The sequence below is a fragment of the Mycetomoellerius zeteki genome, unplaced genomic scaffold (assembly GCF_001594055.1).
Source record: "Mycetomoellerius zeteki isolate Tzet28-1 unplaced genomic scaffold, Tzet1.0 scaffold223, whole genome shotgun sequence".
In the NCBI taxonomy this organism is placed as follows: domain Eukaryota; kingdom Metazoa; phylum Arthropoda; class Insecta; order Hymenoptera; family Formicidae; genus Mycetomoellerius; species Mycetomoellerius zeteki.
Window position 1 is genome coordinate 168030 of NW_017257198.1, and position 24135 is coordinate 192164.

The following is a 24135-nucleotide window of genomic DNA, read 5'->3' on the forward strand; positions in this document are numbered from 1 at the left end:
AAGCATCGAGTTCAAAGACCTAAGTTGCTAAAGGTGCGAAATTACATAATATAGGCAACACAGGATTAAGAATACATCGACGCTGCATATCGAAATCATTTTCGAAAATATTCGAAGTGATAAACGAATACTAGGAAGAAATGTCTTAAATTTAATTAGAACAATGTACGTTTATGTAGATATACATACGTGACGTTAAACATTTCCATAAAATTTTGCAAGTCGAAGCGATAAGAGACACGGTAAAATTTTTAAGAATATTCGACTGCATATATGAGTGAACCACGACAAGATTGATCGTGCTCATCGATCCTGCGGAATCTTGAGTGTTCGGTGTAAACTGTCGCGTAAAAATGTCGACGAATTCTTATCGCGTATATTAACGGCAGTGAATGCATTTCGCGGAACGGCAAAAGACAAAGTAATTCCATTTAGCAGTCTCGCTCGTGATTAAAAATAGCGTCGCGATGTCTTCGTGCACGCGTTCAGTATGATTCTCTCTTTCTGTTTCTCTCTCTTTTTCTCTTTCTCAAACGAACCGGCGCACCCATTCGTGTGCCATTTGTACACAGGGTGCCCCAGAAATCCCGTTCATAATTTTAATGGTGCGACCTGTACGTGCAAAAGAGCAACATTCTCCATGTTCGTGTTCAGTGTTGTAAATCGTGACGATAAATTGATAATATTCCATATTTCTTTGTTACACGTAATTGTTAGAAACGTCTCGAAGGCGTACGAACCTCCAAAAGTTCCAAATGCAAAATTCTAAATACAGAATATTAACATTATGCAGAAATTTATCCAATATTAAAAATTGTTTTAAATAATTGTATTAAATAAATTAATTAGATTAAAAGTTATATTAAAAATATTATATTAAATTTATATAAAAGTTATATTAAAAATATCATATTAAATTTTTATATATTTAATTATACTAAAAATTATATTAAATTTATTAATTATTATGTTTTCTTCAAATATAATCTACTGGATTTTACCCAGAAAGATACAAACGAATGGAATTTAAACGAAATTTCACGGACGCAAGAAATATACGTATATATATATATATATATATAAATTAGAAATATATTAAATTAGAAATATATTAAATATTTCTATCAAATGTTATATTAAAAATATATTAAGTATTAATTATTATTGTTTTCTTGAATTTTAGTTCAGAGAATCTTATAGAGAGACACAAACGAACGAAATTTAAACAGAATTTTACGCAAAAAAAATATATATCTACGAACGTCATCCAATTGATATATTAAACTCTGTTTACACCTGCGGTGCGCTATGAAAGCATAAAGAAGCTAGTGAGCCGCGATAATAAGTACACGTCAGTCAGTACTAATAGATAAGATTGTAACATGATAATAGTAATCGCATAATACGATTTTAATTAAATTATGAAATAATCGCGATAAGAACCTATCATTTTATTTCGGGAAGATCTTAATAGTATTTTTTTATCTCGTTTACATCAATTTATTGTGATAATATTGCCGTTATCCGTTATCGGACATCACTCAATAAGCCGAATTTGCCAATCGCTATCACCAAATTATTCTTCGATGCTCGAAATAACGACACTCTCACGTTCAGCTTTCGTGTTTATTAAAGCTATATGAAATGCTATCAGAAGAAAGACGAGCGATATCGATTTGATACTGCTGGTCGAGTTTTTAAACTTGCGTTGCACTTGAAGCGTTTCCCACAAACTTACTTGTCTTATCTTGAGCAAAAATCTCTTTACATAATTCAATTTAATTTCAGTTCAACGCAATTAGAATTTAATCTAATGGTTCGTAGACGAAACTAACTTTCCCAATTTATATATTTAACAGCTAGCCTTCGTTCCGGAACGAAAATGAATAATAAATACCGAAGTAAGTTTCATATTTCGGTCCGAGAGCTCGATTCGGATTCTTATTTGTATATTTATCTGTGTATACTTGTATTCTTATGCGCGCGTATATTTAGATGTCGTTTTGACATTTCATAGAGCTGCAAGTTGCCGCTAGTGCTTTATAATCTTCATTCTTACGTCACGTCGATGAATCGTTATCGGCATTCATTTCCCGTGACTAATTGCGCCAATTGCGGCTGTAAACTCCAGGAATACAGTAATCATCTTGCTTTATAATTACGTTAACAAAACATCTGTGCAATTTGTGGCCCGCGGTGTATCGCATGTTTCACGTGCCGGCACCCCGAAACATCGATTATATATTCATAAAGATTCGGAAGTGTGTTTGTGGGTCACCCGGTAGAGCGAGGATCGTGTCGACGGTGTGTGATTAATATTAATTAATTAACCGTCGCGGCGGCTATTTATCAGGAAACATTCGCGATATGAAACGAAGCGCGTAATTCTCAACGGTTTTACGCACGCGGCCAATAATTTATTTACCGAGACTAATGCTTTCGCGAGATTGAACTCACGGATCCAGGCCGCGCGTTGTCATAATGATTGACAATTAAAGTTCCGACGTAAACGCTGCTGACGTCGCTCTCGCGAATCTCCTCTATAGCGATCTATTTCCATCGTCGATCAAGAATCATTCTTCCTCATCGTGTACACTCAATTGTGCGTTGATCCAATTTGCATCGTATTATTATGTTACGACCTCAATTGCGTTAATTAAAACGTAATGGAGTAGTAAGAGCACAAATTATACTCTACAAGGTATCTGGATTCATCGACGAGCATGAAACATAATTATATATTATTATATTATTAATAAAAAAAAATTAAATAAAGTAAGAAAGAGAATCGGACAAAACGAGATATTCGTATAAAATTATATATATAACATAATTAACGTTAAAATTGACAATTTTTCGATCCCAATATTGGGCCATCCTAATGTGTCGCATTAATTTGTTTAACAGATAGTTCAAATTGTTTGTAAGATGCTTGAAAGTACGCTTGAAGGTACGCTGATATTACATGATCATCATTAAATAGCGTAAAAAAATTTATTTATTATTACGAAATGTATATAAAACACGTGTGTGGGTTGTATCGAAAAAAAAAAAAAGAGAGCGCCTTGTTCTTAGAAAGGGGTGTAGTCGTTACGATAGAACGCCAGTCATCGATCTACACTACTGATCTATGCGCGTTGACCTACACTACTGCAGCTTCGAAATTAGGTCAGGACATTTCCAATTTGCATACAGATGTGAGATACAGTATCATGGATCGGAGGAAAAATGTCCATTAATAATAGTTAATGTTTTGAGCAAAGTAGAAAGGCAGCTTACTCGTATCCAAAACTAGAGCGATGTGTTATATAAAATAAACAAGAGGTCGCGCAAATGTATATCAATAATAATTAAACAAGGATAAACGAGCGATGCTTAAACATATTTTAATTCGTTAATTAATTTTTAACACGAAGACAGATAAAGCAAATAAATCTCATTTAACGAATATTAAAATTTCACGCGTGCATAAATTCTTTACACTTTCGTGCTCATTCATAAAATATATATTTCGCTTCACTGACACACGATCCTATCGGTATATATAACTATGGAGTTACGGTTTACTCAGAGAAAAACATAATGGTAGGAACTGTAAGGTCAACTAACAAGTTTTATATGTAAAATTAATAGTATAGCTGAATATAGATGTTTTATAGTTGCAATGACTATATAAAGGTAATAACTGTATAAGTTTTATATGCAAAATTAATGTGCATCGTGCATAAACTACTTCAAGAAAACTTGTATAGTTGTCACCTTTATAGTCGATACTACTATGTCTTTTTCTCTGACAATGAGTGTAGAAACTATAATTATTGCAGTACACTGTTAAATTCATACACTGAAAAAAATTTTGTTCATTTTTGGCCCAATGAAGGATCGTTAATCAAAATGTCCGACTTAATGTTCGATTTGTAATTAATTCATTGATACAATAACTGGATTCATTTATACAACTATATATTCATTCTTGCAATGAATTCTAATAATAGTTTTATAATCTAAATCATTATGAGAATTCATTGGACCATTGAATTTTCATTATTTTTTCATAATTCTATGAATATTTTATTGTATTTACGTACAGTTTTGATTCAGTAATATCAAATTATAACAATGGAGTTAAACAATTTATATTATATATATAACTCAAGAAAATGTAAATATAATTCAAATTTATTATTCACTAAATGCATACGTTAATATGGGCAATATTTACTCTTTGAAACTAATCACAGAAATGGTTTGATTTACATTTTGACACGGAAGTTAAAAATAACAAAATTTATTATATTTAATTAAGGAGAATAAACCTATTTTTAGTCAAAGCGGATCTTACAATTAGTGCTTAAATATTTCAGCGTGAATTTACATATACATATCCAATTCTGCAAACCGCCGAAAATATTTAATCCAAGGAATTGGGTTATCATTGCTCCTTTGATGTCTAACAATGTAGTTATTACAATTTATAGTGTAGCATATCTTTCCCATATCTGTTTTACTTTTAACGATGCAACTCTCAATATTCTGGAGTTGAATATCGTTGTAACGTTTCAACGATAATCAGAACCGTTTGAATTATCCTATTTGGTCGACTGCGTGAGAAACGGTATTCGTATATAGGTAGGAGAACTGTAAAGTGATTACGCCACGATCAGTTGACATCTCTCGACACGTGACTCGGACACGAGGTCCCATGATCGACGTTCAGAGATTCGCGGTTAAATCGGCGGTAACTAAGGACTGGAAATCCAATTTGCCGAGCTGTGTTTCGCATAGAAGCTCTTATGTCAACTGCAAGATAGAGTCTGGGGGGCGGCGCGGTGAAAACGACCTTCCTTCGCGCAATCGTGAGCTGCCTGTCCGAGTAAGATAAAAGGCTTGACAGATATCTCGAGAGATACCGCATGCCTCCGATAACGTGTCAAAATAATTGTCATGTAAACCCGTCGGCTGTCGTAAGACACGATCTGACGTCAATCGCCGTGCGTCTGTTTGTAAAGCCGGCGGCGTTCGCGACAGGACGCGCCACGTAATGGTACTCGATGTCGGGAATCGAAAACACCTATAATTTCGGTGAGCTATCGGATTCCCGCAGCCGATGCCCCGTGTGGCCGACATGTGAAAGCGATCCCCGGTGGTTTTACCGCGACAACAGAAACGCGACGCTCGCCGACCGTATTTCTATCTGCCACCGCGTAATCGAAATTGTACACGTTTTTGCTCCCCGATGGCTACCTTTCTACAATGTCGATGATATTAATAACAATTTATAAATATATCGATAAATATCAACATTGAAATTTATGAAATCTGATATTCTCTCGTAAAAAGAAATGCAAAATGGCAAGACTTGACATTATTTAGAAAAAGACTGCGATTGATTTTTTACATACAGGCTGATTCCTAAATAAGTGCAAAAAATTGAAGGGGATATTCCTTGACTTATTAAAAAAAGAAGTATGTATATAACAAGTGTTCGAAACTGCTTCGTTTTCAAAATACAGGGGATCGAAGTTAAAAGAAAAAATTCTGAAAATTTCGAAAATCTGGAAAACTTAAACATATATTTTGTTCACATTTGTACATGTGGTATTATATTAAAAAAAGGCGAAATATTCGAAAACAAATGTTACTCGCGACATTTTCTTCGATATTAATTGTTTATAAAAAAATTTGACTGTGTGATGACGAAATATATTTTTTTTGTGAAATATAACCTCGTTTTTCTTATTAATTGTAAAAAATAAAATTAATGGTTTATTTACTAGGAATAAAATTTTATTTCGTCGTATTTAAATAAGGATTTATTTCAGTGAAATAAACATTATATCCCACAAATAAATTTTGAAGTATTTTTTCACGACAACCATTTTTCAGTGCCGAAACATTTTTATATCTATCAGAGGCGTGCGTATATATGAGAAATTTATATATTTTGAAAACGAAGCAGTTTAGAACATATGTTCATAGAATACATATTCATCTCTTTTTCCTAAAATAAATAAAAAAATATATCACTTTAATTTTTTATACTTAAAATTCCTGTATGTTTAGACTTTCGGTCGAAGTACATTTCTATTTTTTATCGAGCGCTAATCTTTGAAAATACTTTTTTCACTCAAGCCGTTGAATAAACGTCTCGTAACGAGTTCGATACATCACATAAAAGCGATGTTGGATCGATCTCTTTTCGAGATTGACGTTAGAGTGACGTTCGCATTTGTGGACTGTGCAGAAAAAATCAAAGAGGAAGAAAGAGAAAGAGAAGACAGGAAGAAAGAGAGAGAGAGAGAGGATCTTGCTTCGAAAATGAATCAGCGTTATCTTCTACGGGAAATGCAAACGAACCGCTTATCATGGCTCGCGTGCGGCAATCCTACACGCGAACGGATTCTTTCCGTGGGACGAACGCGGAGATATTGGGAACTACTTCGTAATAATCGTCGGCAGAGAAATTGCTGTGCGCTGCATGAATGCACATATCCGTTGTATTCATAATGGTAGAGTTTGCGGGAATAAAGAATCACAAAGGGAGAATACGAGACCGCCTGTTCACCTCTCTTCCACTTTTTCACTCCGATAATTCAAAAAATAAAAAGAATCTTGCGCAATCTAGAAGAAAATACAGTAACGCAAGTGCAGATAAAGTAAAAATTTAGATAACGCTTTTGTGATAATTCATTATCTTATCACAAGTTATACAATACAATGGAGTCTATAATACATTCTCATAGAGCAACTGTGTGCAGTTTAATTTTGTAAATGCGCTTCTTTCGTAAAATAACAATTCGATGTTTACCGAAGAGTTTAATGTGTTTCCGCTGTACCTCCGGCAGAAATCTGTTATTATATCTGATCTTGACGAATCTCGTCGTCCGTCGTTTCCGAAAGACGATGGATAGACTGTCCGCACGCGGCAATGACGTGGCCCTGACCGTCGACGCACACGATTCATCACGGAAAAATAATTGCGTGGAGGAACGTTATTGCCTCGAGTGGAATTGCATCGCGTGTCAGATGCAACGAAATTATGCAACGACAGGAGACGAGAGTGACGATACGTCGCAGTACTTGAAATGCATCGCGCCGATCTCTGGCGTGCGCGATTCTTCTCTCCGAGGTTTTCGCGGATATATATCCGATTGGCATTCGCGACTCGCTCGAGGAACGCGTCACGACTTTCAATTCAATCAGATGCGACAACCGATGGCGTAAGCAACGCGAGAGATTACGAAGAATTACAAGAATATCGGACTGATGACTATATATACGGTGTTAATAATCGCGAGAAAATGCGCGTTGGCGGACGGGTTTCGCGATTTCAACGGAAATCAGTGTTGGAGTGATTTCTTTCGAGACCCGTGATAAATTTCAGGACCCATCATGTTGATGATAATAATAAGTACTACTAAATAATGATAATAAATGTTAATAAATAAATAATTTTTTATTGATGATGTACACTGAGAGAAGTATTTGGTATTTGTGACTATAATTGAATGGTAAAATAATCGCTAGGAGCTCCCATTTTTATTATTATCTTAGTAAAAACTATAAAAATGTTGAAAGAAGAGTCTGATGATAGCTACTAAATATTGAATAAAATAATTTCAATTAAATGTCAATCAATAACCAACATAATTTAGTTTTATAAATATTTAGTAGATAATTATTATCGAATGATTGGTTTGATTATATCATTATATTTGACAATACTTACTATATATTAAAAGAAAGTAAAATTATTTTTATTTATATTAACCAAACATTTGACTAAAATTATTTCGTTCGACATTTGATTGATTAGATATCATACCACTTTTTTTAATAGGCAACTAATTATAATTATTTCATCACGCAATTATAGTCACAAACACTTTTCTCTCATTGTCAGTGTAGTCTAGGATGCAGGATCGTATTCGTTCATGGCGAATATGAATCGTTGAAAGTCTATGCATCAAGAGAGTAGCGGTATTTAATGAAGTACGGCGTTCAACAATAAAGCGCGTCGCGGTTTTTTAAAAAGCAATGACACAGTGTGTTAACGACGTAAGTATGTAACCGATATTGAATCGATTGACCCGAATCCCGTTGGTGGAAAGGGGATAAATAATAATCGCGACCTGATTCTACGATAATTCCTATCGAGAGCGACGGCGACGACGGCGGCGTCCGCGGCCCTTGTTTCTCATCGACGGAACACCTTATTGCGCGAGGCGACCATATCGATTAATCCTTTAAAAGGTCATGTCAATATAACGGTAGAAAATGCAATATGCATTGACACGACGCGGCTCGTGGCTTGACAAAGAACGCGCGGAATATACACCTCGATCTCATTATACTCCAACAACGACAGTATTCGCGCGCGAATAAAAGTCTATCCTGATCGTTTTAATCATCAGCCTAGTAATCGCAAAATTGAGAGGTGTACGCGTAGAATTTTGATTTATACAATATCGCGCGAATATATATCGGGTACGGTATTCTACGCTCTGCTGCACCGATACAGTGTTTTAATCCCGCTAATACAAAGCCCGCTCAAATTTCACAAAAAAGTCGTTGACGCGAGATTCGACCACAAATTATACCGTAAAATGGGACAACAGTCGAGATAAATTTGACCTAAATTTTAAAAAGGACATGAATAGCGTACTCTAAAAAAAATATGGATGTGAATTTAAACACTATGAGTATCATTCTCACCGTGTTGATGTAAACATCAACTTCAGAACGGATTTTAAATCATGATGTTAAATCTACACCATGTTGGTATTTATATCAACATCAACACTGAGTGAGAATTATTACATAAACACCATATGATGTTAAATTCACGTCTTTATTTTTAGAGTGCACACGCGCGTCCAAAATCAGTACATAAGACGTCTTAAAATGTTTTTAACATTTTAACGTAGACTGTACACTGAGAAGAAACTTCATTTGACTAAATTAAGTTTCTTCGTCCTTATTTCTTTCGATGAAGAAACATATTATATTTGGCTTAAATACATCCATTCTCCAACAAAAGAAATAAAGATAATTAAATCAGTTTAGTCAAACGAATAATTTTATTCTCAGTGTGTATATTGTCTGGCAAAATTTGGACCGAAGTTATACCATTTTACAGAACTACGAAAATTTCGCGACGGTAAAGGTCAGATCCCTTCGGGACACTAATGAGAAAACGTAATGTGTCGAGCAAAAATATTTACCCGAAAGAAAGAATCGTTCGTATCCTGATGACGATTCTCCAATTCGGTATTGTAATTCTATCATACATATCAAAGCCAACAGTTTTTACTCGCAAGCGAGGCACGCAATAACAAAATAATATTTGTGTACATAGAAAACAATGCAATTTAGCCTTGAGCACTAGAGCGTGGAGGCTTCTCATCTCTCGCATATGAGGACTATACATCACCGGTGATGTCAAAAGCATATCTTCGCGCTATATGCTCCGACCGTCGCGTCGATGCGGCTAAATTTACCGAAACATTCGCAGATTGTAGACGCGAAGCGATGTAGATGTCAGAGAAATAGCTCTAAATAAAAAAGGACGGGAGAAAAAAGCCTCACACGACGAAAGAAACGCTGTTTAACAGAAGAGAAAAATCAAACGCTCCACCCAAGGCTGGTATTTCTCGGACGGAGCGGCAGATTACACCGTTCATTTGCTACAACGATACAACTCAAAGAACAATGTTTTCTAGAAAATAAGTTCAAATGTTTTAAATTTTTTTAATTTTACAGTATTAATATTAAAAGGCAATTTTGATGTCATAATTAATTATGAAGTAATAAAAGTATTTTTTTTTAATATTTTTTTTAGCTTCCGTTCTTTTTTGCAAGAAACTAAAAAATGATAATTCTTAAGTTATGCCATTGTTGCAGCAAATGAGCGATATCTCAAATTAGATACGGGCGAAGTTAAACGCCTATTTATCATTTTAGTGTTTATTTTTCTAAAATAATCAATAGTATTTTTTCTCAAACACAATTTATTTGTGAATAACAGGATGAGAATTAACGGCGCGAAGTGTTGCAAGTGTTCTTGGTGTTTAGACCATCTCGCATTTCAGTCAAGGGTTTCGCGATAATCGATAAATGTGACGGATAAAAACGTGGGCATCGCACGATTAACGGACTTTTATCGTGCCACCGTAATCTTTTCTACACAACGCGCTCTTTGCACGGATGCCTTTTAATCGGGCGCACACAATACAACAACAATGTGTACGTTAACAGTTAACGCGAGGATCCTTGCCGGCAGCATCGGCTCTTCCCTATTTTTACATGCATCCAGCCACGATGTGTAAAAAGTGAAGGATATAAATAACCTCACCTATTTACATGTTAAATTGAATTACATGCGCGTGTGTATCGATACAATAGTGCGAAAAAACCCCGGACGAGAATAACTTTACGAACGAGGTAAATTATCAGCTTTTAAAAGTTCTAATACTGAGGAGGAAAAAAATATATATGCATGTATACATCAATCCCGCGCCACTTTGCAAGGAGGCCGAGATTAATAAGGAGCGAGCCTCCACGAGGAGAGGAAGAAAAAAGGAGCGGGTGTGGGGAAGCGAAAAAAGAGATGAGTGAGAGATGAGGAGGAGAGGGGAAGACACATTCAGAGAAAGACAATTACAACAAATTACAAGTAAAATTAAAATTACAGATAATATCACTTGGGTTCTATTTTTTAATTTAGTACAACAGTTTTTTTTTCGAGGACTGCGTACTCAGCGTCTTTATTACCTTTTTGTGGAAAGGTAATTTTGTACTAATAAAAATGAGAACTATACAAATTTCATATGTAGAATTAATGTATATAATTTATTTAACTATGTAAATTCTACATATAAAACTTGTTTAATTATACATATATATATCACACACACACATACACACACACACACACACACCTTTATAATTGCTATCCCTATGTTTTTATCTGATATGTTGCAGGAGAAAAAATTCTAGATATGATATAGCATAGTTATGATATGCAGAACTACCGTGTCGCACATATAGTTTATTCAATTATCTACATTAATTCTACATATAAAACTTGTTTCAGTGTCACTTTTATTATAGTTGCTACCACTATATTTTTCTCTGACTGCAGAAGGAGGAGAGATTACAGATATGATTCCAAGTAGAACATGGAGTCACACATAATTAAGTCATAATGATATCATAGGACGTCACCCTGACGTCATTCGTCACTTAAAAATGAACTTATAAGTGATAAATAAGACTATGATGAAGTCCTTATAATATTATTATGACTTCTGTTCGACTTGGGACATAGCATAGATATGATATACAGAATTAATGTATCGTACGTAGTTCACTCAACTATGTACATTAATTATACATTTAAAACTTGTATAGTTGTCCGTATAGTTGCTACCACTATGTTTTTCTCTGAGTGGACGAGAGATTAAAGATATAATATAGCTCCGCGCGATATTTAAATAGGCTCGCGGCGACGTGCACGCATTGCGTGAAATTAATTTCTATTTTCGGAAGCGGCCGGGAACGTGTGAAGAATTTAGAGCGCGCGAGTATACGTAATTCCGATGTAAAACCAAGGCTCGCGCGAGCAAGAAAGAGAAAGAGGCTAGCAAAATCGAGAGGTAACCAGCAGCGTCAAAGAGTCGCGATATAATCGAGATAATTGCTCGCGCGTGATGAGCGGCGAAAGAGAAATGCATGTTAACGTCATTGAAAGAAAGCGGATATTTTATTTTATACCATTATGCGAGGGAAATCCGTATAATGGTATCCACACATGTGTGTGTGCGTCACAGGCCATTTAAAAAGGTCAATTTATTTTTATCATTCGTTTTATTAAGTTAATTTTCCGATTTAATGGAACGATCCCGACTGAATCGGAGTGCATAACTAGTTAGTTCGCAGGACGATTATAACAGCCACGGGAGAATTATTTATTTATGCCAGAGATTCCGCTAGGGAATTTGCAAGTGAATCTCTTTTTGTGAATTCGAAAGGACGAATCGATCGCGTCGTGATGATCGATCGATTGCGCGAGTCGTTCTGTCAAAATGGATCGAGTGAATCAACTAAACGCGTTAGCCGAGGGACTAATTGATTCGGGTTAAGTACATTGTATTTTATCCACGTGCACGATATATCAGATTACAAAGGCAAAGTGTAAACACAATCAAGCGGCGAGCGAAAAGGCCGACGCAAACTGAATTAAGAGATCGACCGAGATTCATCATCGATTACGCTTTATCACTCGATCCTCTCCCATTTCACCGCTCTATACAGGATGTCTCGTTTTTATCGATAATATAAGAAAATCTTTGACGGATTAAATTTGGCGGATTTATTTTCTCGAAGGATGTTTTCGCTTATCGATTTATCCGCGTTTAAACTTAGGTATCATGTGTTGGGCATCACTTGCCCTCAAACTAAAATCTCGTTACGGCGATAAGTCTATTTGAAATATAAGCAAAGTATATAAGCTGTTGCCTAATTCGTTGGAAAGTTCCGCTTTTGATCGCTTGTAGCTCGGTAACTATTAACGTCCTGATATTTCAATATTATACGGAAAGAACGATTTGTTGAAGTATCTAAAATTCAGCTAGATCTGAAGATAATATTGAATTCAAAATAATTATGTAAAATACTCAATATGATAATGCTTACATTCTAGCAATCAACTTGAATATCTAATAAAATATTTGAAAGATCCGACATAATTTTCAGAACTGTCTAGTTAAATTTTTAGATACAGATCTGAAAATACTTTTGTTGAAACATCAAAACAATTATGGAAATTCAAGTATGATGCTACAAATGTTTTGATATTCTGAGTAATCAACTTGTGTCCTACTTAATTATTTTGATGGTTCAACAAAGTTATTTTCGAATTGATATCTAAATAGAAAGAACAATTTTGCTGAAGTATCACAAAATTTAGCTAGATCTAAAAATAAACCATCAAAATAATTATGTAAAAAGCTCAAACATGCTGAACAATGCTGCAAAAAGTTTTAACATTCTAGTAAACAGCTTGAACGTCTTGAAAAAAAGAGTCTGATTGTATTAATAGGAATTCTGATTAAAAATAGATAAACCAGAATTTTCTAGTTGAATCTATTATAATTTTAAAACACTCAGAATTCTGATTGATATAATCTCCTAGTTTATCCATTTTCAACCAGAAAATTTTAAATAATTTTGATTCCGATAAAATCGTTCTTAGATTTGTATCTATTTAAATTCGTAGATACTTCACCGTTAAACTCATAATGTCAAATTATACTCAATTTGAATTATTTTTGATCATTTCTATATAGGTCGCCACTGCTCCTACTCACTCAATATGTCGTTAATTTAACTAAAACAATGGAGTTAAATTAACGGACAATTACAATAATTTAACTCAATAACAAAATATATTAAATTTGATTTACATTTAGTTTATTGTTTACTAAGTACATCACGTGGGCGTTGTTTACTTTGAAGTTAATCGCAAAAATGGATCGATTACATTTTGACATACATGGGAGTTAAAAATAATAAAATATTGTGTGTGTGTTTATAATTCAAGTGATTACCATTGCTCGTTTGATTTCTAACAGTGTTCATCAAAATAGTATTATTTCCATGTAGAATTTTCGTTCACCGTGAGGATCTCACGGTTGAAAACGATGAAACCGAGGTACCCCTCCTGTATACGAGGAAACTCTATCGCGCTGAAGATGTAATAATAATTTAGTAGGGAGTCGCGTCGGTAATTTATAGACGCGGATGTAATTCTTGCTTTAAGCACGAGACAGATCGACAGGAGCGGCCCGACTTCATCTTTGGCTGGGCATGATCGATTTACTTGCCGATCAATTATTCAGTGTTTCGCTTGAAATTGAAGTTCCACGTCGGCCTTCGCGGGTATTAACTTCGATTAAGGTCCCTCCCCGAAGCGAGCACCGCGGACGACAAAATAGACGGTATTATTAGTAACGGGATTAAAATAGCGGACGATTAGACTACGTGCGTTGCCTTGATCCGGGCGAATTTTGTCGTCACCGGTAAATCTCGAGGAAGCCGCCGAGTTTTAACCCTTTTGACCCGACTGCATAAAAAATAGCACAAATAGCGACGATTTTAAAATTGTATAAAGAACATCTCGCGAATATAAAATTACATTAAGAACGGAAAGAGCATCGAAATTAAATCTGTCAATTATTGCAAACTTTTTGTGTTTATCCTGAAAAATAACGATATCTTATTACGTCTACAGTCCCGCGATTATCGACGAAATCACGATCGAGATCTTTCGAGGAAAGAAAGGTCGGTGTGTAATAGGATGATGGGAGCGCAGCATGCCGATTCGCATACAATGGCGATACGTAATCATGTAAACGGTACAATGGTAAGATGTACGACAACAATCGGTTGGCGATGAAAGGAGGAGCCCACATAGACGCGCGCATACAGACGCGTGTTAAATACTTTTAACGCAATTCCTAACGTGCTGTAACTGCGCTAACAACCTAGCGTAACTCATTAGCAAGTTTGTCATTCGTGACTGAACGTGTTAAACCACGGCCATTAACGTCTTGAGAAAGCGGAAGCGTATGCCTATAAAAACACGAAGAAATCTCACTTATCGATTCTAACTCGCGAAGATATACTCCAAAATTACAGATCGACGCGCGTACTTCCAAAAAAAGAGTCGTCAAAATTTAGAGTGGTTAGCCGGATATTTTTTTTCATACAGAAAGAATGAGTTTGTTGAAGTATCCGAAATTTTAGTTAGATACAAATCTGAAAATAATTTTGTTGAACCAACTCGATCGATAGTAATTATGTAAGACTCAAACTGGCTGCTAGAATGTCAAAACTTTTTACAACATTATTCATCATGTTTGAGATTTCTAAACAAAATTATTTTCAGATCTCAACTACACCGAAAAAAAGTTGCTCATTCGTGTTAGATTGATGAGAATAAATTAAAAGAAATAAATCTATTTTCGATCACAAAGCTGATTTTAATACTTAAATATTTCAGAGAGAATTTATATACACGTCTAAAAAGCCAGAGATTCAAAAATTTAGGATCTCCGGCCGAAAACCGGAGAAATGGTAATCGTAGATGCATTCCTCTGCACTGACTTTCGGCCGATACAAAATCGATCTGGGGTTTTATTCTCGAAAAATATCACATAAGAAAAATACTATAGCATACATTACGTATGTTATAAATTTTTTATACGTGATATAGAAAAATACAGATCTTGAAAGATATTCCATGCGGTCCTCGAGGCACTCTGCGTGTATTCTGTTTTTTTATTGTCGGAAGAGACGAGCGAACGCAAACTCGCTGTGAGGTATATGCGTGTATTTTTGTCGCTCTTATTGGATATTAAATATCCTATGAGGCGACGACTTCGATATCAGTTCGTAAGGAAAGGTCAAGGCAAAATGTGAAACGTTCTAACAATAATTAATGCGCGTTTCGACATGCGCCCGTGTAGAATGTGCGTGTTTCATGCGCGAGGGCAGATTTTTCAATCGCCCTCTTAAACGCTACCGGCGAGCGGAAGCTTTTCCGCGCGATCTTTTTTCGCGTTTTCGAATACGTCGAACGCCGGTAATTACCGGTCACCGGTGACCCCCCCCCCTCCCCGTCGGATGGAGCAATTTATCATCCACGAAATATTTCAACGAGTGTAATAAATGGATTTTGTAGACGTATCAATACAATCGAACGTTTACAAACGCTTTGTGGATGACTACGTTGCCTTTTCTAAGACCGAGCCTCCGTTTTGAGAAGCCAGATAAATTTTATTTTCATTATCTTACAATTAGTACAAAGGAAGATGATACGAAAGTCTTTTGAATATTTCTAGATTGCTTTATAATTTAACCCTATCAATATTGAATGATTAAAGCTATCGATATTGATAGGTAGAATTGATACGTAAATTTTACGTATAAGGAAATAGATCACTCTTAATTAATGTAACACAAGTTTTTCATACATTTCACATTTTTAACGACAAAATATTTATAATTAATAATCTAGACCTTTATAAATATTCTAATTATTGACTTAACCTTTAACTGGGTAGATGGTGGCAATAACCCACGCATAATTATCTTAAAAAAGTCTTGCTCTGATAAAGGAAAACAGAAAATATTGCTTAGACGTTTTAAAGTTATTTTTACATTCCTCTATTTCATAAAGATATAATTAATGTATTTAATTATATATATATACTATTAAAAAAAATAACTGAAAAAATTAAATTTTCTTGGAATTCTGTGCGAGCATCCCACCTACCTATTTAAAAATTAAAGGGAAAAAAAGAATAAAGCACAAAATTCAAGCTTAAAATAATACAGTATATGTATAATCCAATTGTGTACCTCCTCATAATATTTAAATAAAATACATAATATAACACTACAAAACCGCTTAAAAATTGAAATCACTTATCACGTTCTCTGTTATGACCACCAAATTGATACATAACGGACAGAATTTTTAAAAGCTCGTTTTCACTTGTCCTTATAGCTTTTAGCGTAGCTGATTATACTGCTTCAGAACCTCCTAATGAACCACTAAAGGCACAGTTTACCGCTTAATGACCTCATTCACTTGTTCATGAAATTTACGTATCGATAGCGTTTTAAGTTTAACGGTATAACTAATTGTGAGAATAAAATGTAATTGTGCGAGCAGAGTGTCCTTATCATCACAAAATATTGCGGCTCGTTCATTAACTGTTTCGCTTAGAGGCCGCGCAGACGGTTCTAAGTGATTTAACTAGTAATTGGCGTAATTAAAACAAGTACGCCCAGTCGCGATGAGTGCCGGATGCGAAAGAGTTAAATGAACGCTGTCAATGAGTCACGCGTTTCATCACGCGGTTTGTTTGCTTTAACGTTATTCGCAACGTTTCGATGCAGAGGGAGGTAGATCGGGTCGTCAATTTATGCCGTAAATCCAGAGTATCAGTCGGCCGTATGGAAATCACGGGGGAAGTATCCGCGGTATTTTTAACTGTTATCGTCTGGCGCTCGTCGCGAACCACCGAGATGAAAAATTTGACTAGGTGGCAGATATGTAACTTTTAATATTCACAAGGGTGCATGGGGGAATGGACCGCGGGGGGAGAGGGCGTGTACGTATCTCGTCGAGGATTAAAAATAACCAAGACATGTGTAATATGCTCTTCCACTGTTTGGCGGCTAGAAATACATACATAGTCGCGCCCAGCTCTCCCTTCTCTTTCTCTCTTTCTTTCTCTTTGTCTCTTCTTCCCGCTTTTCTCTTTAACTTTCTCAAGCGCGACTCGCGTGGTTTATTCATCCGCGAGTAAATATCGAACCCCCTGTATTAACGGCCGTATATATAGAGACTATATCGGGTGTCCCGGGACCATCCAGGAATGTTTTCAACGGCAAAAAATAGAGACGGGAGAAGCGCTGACTCTTAAAGCCATTAAGAACGGTCTCGAGTATCGAGGATTAAAAAGTATTGGCAAAACAAGAAAGTATGAGTATTTTTTAATAACTGCACACTGTTAAATTTATGTTAAATTCTAGTCAATTTGAGTTATTTGTAATCATTCCTATAGGTCGCCATTGCTCCTACTTAACATTTAATTTACAACTAAAGTAATGGAGTCAAATTTAATTCAAGAAAATGTAATGATAAAACAAAATTATTTTATGCAAATAATTTTATTTTATTATTAAATTAATTAAATGTCAAATTTAAACGTAAAATAGGAAGATAAAAATGTAAACTTGACTAATTTAAAAAATTAATTTATTATTTACTAACAAGGGAATCGCTGGAATTGTCTCTCATCAATTTTGATAGGCTTGGGATACGTTATAGAGTATAAAAAAATATTAGACTCATATTTTTTTATCTGTCATTTCAAAATTTAGAAGTCAAAGGGACTCCTTGGAAATAATGGATTTTATTTTTAGCGAATATCTTCGAAACTATGAGGTATACGAAAAAATGTTTTATACAAAAGTTTTATGGTACATATTTTACTCTTAATAATAGTATATTCACATTTATCGAAAATGAAAAAATCCGTTATTTTCGAGGGGTTGTTAATTCGACCCCTTTGAAATAAATAGATAAAAAAACATGAGTTTAACGGTTTTTAATGCTCTGCAACAACATATCTAAAAAGCCCATCAAAATCGGTGAGAGGCAGTTTCGATCGATTTCTTTGTAAGTGCGTACATTAACGTGTACGTTGTTTATTTTGAAACTAAGCAATTCAGCCACAGAAATGGATTGATTGATGACATTTTGACACACATGGAAGTTAAAAATAATAAAATATTATTTAACTGATGGAACTGGGTTACCATTGGCTCTTTCAATATCTAACAATGCACAAATGGAGGACAACTTATTTTTCAGTCGACCTTAATCAGCATTACATCTGACAAGTTTTCACGATGCACGGAACATTTTTTTCTCGAAGTATCGAATGCATCGCGTTCGCTGAATCGTCTCCAAAAAAAAAATAGACTTTTGAAGTCGCGAGTTGGCTCGTTTTGCGAAGTATGCTCGCGTGCACTGCGATTTCTGCAGATCTGCAGAGTGTGTTACAAATAATAGTCACAACTTGGCGGACGATATAAACGTTATTCGATTTATTTATAACCATTAGATATGTCATACGGTTCGTATATATTTTTAACCAGTTCACAGCCCGATAACGGAAAGAGATTGCCAAGTGTGTTATTTATAATCCTGCGACCAAAGACTGATGAACAATTCGTCGGTACGTGAAATTCCCAATCGTGAACGGGCTCGAGACGGGCGTCTATCTCCGCGAGTAGGTATATATATGTATGCCGCACGAAGAGATATGTACCCGAAATACGCACTTTGCGAGCGGAGAATAGAAGAGTGTGAATTATTAACCGGCTTCCCGATAACACATTAGCTCTTCGCGTTTCTGCATCGGGAATATACGCACAGCGGCCTACGCGCGAGCGAAAGATACGGTAAACCGTGGAGCTTTTACGCGGAAACACATGCAGAAATTCAAATCGACTCTCTACGCAACCAAAGATAATAATAACAATTTATATTCAGCAAAATGCGAGTAATCCGTTTCCAGTAAAGTCTAATGCGATCAACAGTGGTTGTAATATTTAAGCAAAAAATATTGCGAATATGAAGGGAATGATCGGTTCCCAAATAAAGGAAACATTAATAAAGTCCAACATCGATTAATCGATCAAAGACAGCCCTCTCCCACCTCCCTGCTCCGTTTGCCTTCACGAGGCGCGTGTCTGACAACGACCGTCTATTTCTACTTGCAGCGCTATGCTCGGCTTTCTATCTCCCGGGAACGAGGCATGAGCCGCGGTTTAGGGTCTTACGCTGCAATTCTACATCCTATAAACAACCGTCGGGAACACTTGACGGTAGTCGTTATACCGGCGATGTTATTAACCCTTAATCGGTCTTCGTATATCTTGGCACGCGTCCCAGCAAAAATCATTTTCATTCCGCTGCTTCATCGCGAGTTTGGCATACTGAAAAAAGTCTGGTAATAATAATCAAGCCTACATAATAAATTACTAAGGTTTTGGTAAAATAATTTCAATCAAATCTTCGGTTAAAATAACCAAAATTAACTGACGCTAATTTTACTCTTAAATATTATCATACTTTTAATTATTGCCAAACGATTGGTTATTATTATTTTTTATTATAATATTTATTAAATATGTGGCAACAATACGCTAAACAAAATATATTTGATAGCCACTATCGGATTTTCTTTTAGTGTTGTTTGACATACCGAAAAAGTCCAGTAATAATAATCGAGCCTAAATTGATAACCAAATTAGTAAAACTTGGTGAAATAACTTCAAATGCTTGATTAAAATAATCAAAACCACAACTAAAAAAATTTTTTTTTTAATATTATCTTACTTTTCTAATTATTATCAAACAGTTAGTTACCATTTTTATGTTTCATAATATTTACATCTTGAATCAACATTAAATAAAATACATTTGATAGCTATTGTCAGACTTTTTTCAGTGCAGAATGCATATAAATGTACTACACACAGAAAAATAATACTGTACGTAAATATTTATTTCTTTCAAGTATTTCAAAAGTTCATATATCCGCAAATTTATCATAAGTTCGTCACAAGCATAAAATTTATTCAAAATATATTCTGAATCCTAACAGGTTCAACATTTCAATCAAGATTATTAAATTAACACAAATTCAATTTGCTTATTATATAAAGTCACTTCTTCGAAATTCTTATTTGGAATTCATAATAAAATTAATTTTTCTAAATTTTGTATTAAATGTATTTTAAGACTATCATCAAGAAAATATTTTTTGTTGAAGATAATCGTCATCTAAAAAAAAAAGTAAACAATAAAAACTTTTACCCTTCCTCTTTTGACAACTTTACGATTCTATTTCATTAAAAAAAGTTCCATGTATGTCATTAAAGATATTGAAACGACAAGCGTAAGATATACGTTTTCATGATGCATGAGATTACGTATCGTAGATATTATTTCGTTGCGCGAAAAATCAATTTCTATTCTCGTATTCTTCAAGATATTCGTGCAAAATGTAGCGATAGCGTCAATGTTAACATTAGCCGGGAGTTCTAGAAAACTTTAATACTAGCCGACTGTGGATATGAATCAGTATTTCTGTCGCTCGCAAACTTTCCCCACCCTAATATGCAAATTTATTATTCCATTTCAAATAATGTCACACTTCCAGCGCCACGAGGTCCAAGTATATGAGAGAACAAGAGAGAGGTCAAGGAATAAAAGAAAAAAAATAGAAGAGAGAGAGAGAGAGAGAGAGAGAGAGAGAGAGAGAGAGAGAGAATGAGAGAATCCTGTCTCTTCCCCTTTCTCTTTCTTTCGCATCACCTGCCCGTAGTCATTTATATTTCCACCCACCACCATCCATCATTACGAGTGTCAAAATTTCACTTGACAGGACTCAAGAGATCCATTTCGCCCAAAAAGCTGCGCGCGTTACTTGGCGCGTTATACGTCGGCACGCACTCGGGTATAGGTGTTCAAGTTTCATCAACAGCGGGGCGTACAGTAATCCGCCAAACATTTTGATGCCCTGCGACGGGCGGAAAAATAAACGATGGTCGCTTCTCCCCGCGTTAATACGCCGCGTTCTGGCTAAATCGCCGTGCAGACGAGAGAAGGCAGCGCGTGCGGAGAGCGGAAAAAAAAACCGTCGTCGGCAGCACCGAAATAACTTAACGGCCTCCCTGTTTCAAGTATTTCCTATCCGGTACGAACGCAACTTTTCCTTCTTGTCCTCGTCCTCGTCCTCGTCGTCACTGTCGTCGTCGTCATCGTGCGCGCGAGGTTCGCACGTGCGTAGTTATTAGCGACTCTCTCCTATCGATTCGGGGCCGGTCTCGCCGTAACAAGCGAGCGAACGAACGGACGAGCAGAGCAAGCGGACGAGCGGCTGTCAAAGGTTGGGTATATTTCCTCGGCAAGTGAGTCTAGGTCACCCGTGGTATCGGGTCGATACCACGAAAGCGGGACAAAGGCGAGTCTTCGACTGTGCCTCACGCGTATTACAGTCGGAGCTGACCAGAAGTTGATGATGGGCTCGCATGGCGAACGGAAAAGGGTTCTCGGTCCCTGTCTCACCTTGTTCTTTCCGGGAAGAGAAGAGGAAGAGGGGTGGGGGAGGGAGAGGGGGAGGAAAGGGAGAAGCCACTCTCGAGAGACCTCGCACCCTTGCGCGGAGGGATCTATGCCGCCGGAAGTCAACGAGAGACTTTTACGTTGCATGCACGCGACGCGAAGGCGTGGAGAACCGATCGCGCCCACGTGAGACACGCGATACACGCGTGTGCGAATTAGCCAACTCGGTCTCTTTCGCGAAATCCAGGACTCGATGATTTATCGCGTGGAGGACGACTCGTCGAACGGATGTTATTAACGTGAGTGAATCTTGAGTCTCTGCACTATGAAGACAATCTGACATCGATTTTACACGCTTCCTATTTGCAAAACCGCGAATGGAAAATTTCTAAAACATAGCGTATCGATTAACTTTCTCTCTCTCTCTCTCTCTCTCTTTCCATCAGCGTTCACGTTTGCGCCGCGTGACCAGTCGAGGTTTCGGGAGGATTCGGATACTAGGAAAAGAGTTTGGTTGCCTTAATAGGAATTCTGGTTGGAAAGAGACAGATTAGAATTTTCTGGCTGAATCTACTATAATTCTGGTTGAGATAACCAGAATTCTGATTGCTATGATTAGAATCTCTGGTTCGTCCATGTTTAATCAGACAGTTTCCTCGGTGTAGGAAAAGAGTCTCGTTGCATTAATATGAATTCTGGTTGAAAATGCACAAACCAGAATTTTCTGATTGAATCTATTATAATTCTGATTAAGATAACCAGATTTCTGATTGATATAATCAGAATCTTCTAGTCCGTCCATTTTCAATCGGAAATTGTTCTCAGTGGAGGCACAAAGGTGCTTCGTCGTCCGTCACTCGCACGAACGTAAGAGGATCTCGAAATTCTCGAAACGGCCTCCGGGTTATCCAAACTAGACGACATTACGTACGTCTAGAACGGAGTGTCGCGAGCCAATTTTCCGCGACTCGTGGACTCGAAGTGGTCGCCAGCGGCGAGTCTCGTGGCACGACCGGTTTCCCAAGGCACGCATTACGGAATTCGCTTGGAATGGATTCTGATTGGAGTTATTCCCGTTTCCCCTGGAGAACACAATAGAAATCTAGGGAATAATTGAACAATTCCTAACGGAATCCATTCCGAATAATTCCATGATACGTACCCTGATCGAAAGTCGGTTTTCCCCGACAATGCGCCTGCCCGATCCCGGGGCACGCGTCATGCAGGAGACTCTTTCTCCCTCTTTCTCTCCATCTACCTCACCATAGCTCTCTCTCTCTCTCTCTCTCTCTCTCTCTCTCTCTCGCTCGCTCTCAGGGTCCGCTGGCAGGTCTGCTGGCACTCCCGAAATAATGTTCGGAAGAACGGTACAACGCAGGGGAGAGGAACAGCGAGGTGGCGGACGAGCGGGGAGAGAGAGACGGGCGTCGTGGGGGAGCAGACTGTGATATCCAGAGGAGGAAGATGAGAAAGGAGAGCGGAACAAGAAACGCCCGGATCGAGCGCGTTACATAATTTTCGTAACTCCACGGCGAAGCGGAGAGGGCGACGCGAGGCTGGTGGGGATGTGGGGAGTGGACGATGGTCTACGACGACGAGGAGCTGCCCCGAGGTGCCCCGTGCGAGAGCGAAAGAGAGAGAGAGAGAGAGAGAGGGTGGAACTGAGGAAAAAGGAGTAAAGCGACAAGGAGCAAGAAGGGTACGTATGCGCGAATAGGTAAATGGATGGATGGATAAATGGCACGGGGGAGACACAATAAAGACGGGATGAGCGAGAAGTAAAGAAAAAGGAGGAGGAAGAGAAGAGTAAAACACAGCTAAATAGACAAGATTGTGAGAAAGAAAGAAATATATTTAAATGGAAAAGGAAATAAAACGAGAAAGAGAGAAAGAGAAAAAAGAGAGGGATGAGAGAAGGGGGAGGTGGAAATAGTGGAGGCTCGTGTCCTGGTGGGCGGAATGGCGAATCAATCCTCGACGAGGGGAAGGGGCGCATGAGGATGAGGAGGTGGAGACGGAAGAGGAAGAGGGGGTTGATGATGAAGAGGAGGAGGTGAAGGCGGGCGGATGGTGGTGGCGGCGGCGGCAGCGGGAGAGGGGTGGGTGGGGGTGGCCGACGACAGTGTGGCGACATACTACTCACCGTGGACGGTGGCAGCAAGATGTCTGCGAGGTGTCTCTTCTTCCTCGACGGTGGCAAGAGAGAGGAAAACCCGATGTCACATACGCCGCTTCATCGGGCCACTGTGCTGCCGCTTAATACCACTCCGCGCGGTGCTCTTCGCCCGCCTTCTTCACCTTCTGCCACTAAAAATAAACTCGCTCGCTGTGCCGTGCGCTCCTCTGGCTGCCCCCGCGCGCGCGCTCGCGAACACTCTCCCTCCCCTCACTCACGCACACTCGCTCTCTCCCTCTCTTAC

The 24135-nt window shown here is 37.3% G+C and overlaps 1 protein-coding gene across 12 annotated transcripts in view; it reads right to left on the reverse strand.

Moving 5' to 3' along the window:
* Nucleotides 1–24135, reverse strand: part of PMCA (plasma membrane calcium-transporting ATPase 3) — a 100253-nt gene that overhangs the window by 69299 nt on the left and 6819 nt on the right. For all 12 annotated transcript variants that reach the window (XR_001936633.1, XR_001936634.1, XM_018448638.1 and 9 more), the window contains exon 2: nt 23859–24022. The gene's annotated coding sequence lies outside the window, so the exon portion shown is untranslated. The remainder of the gene's footprint in view (nt 1–23858; nt 24023–24135) is intronic.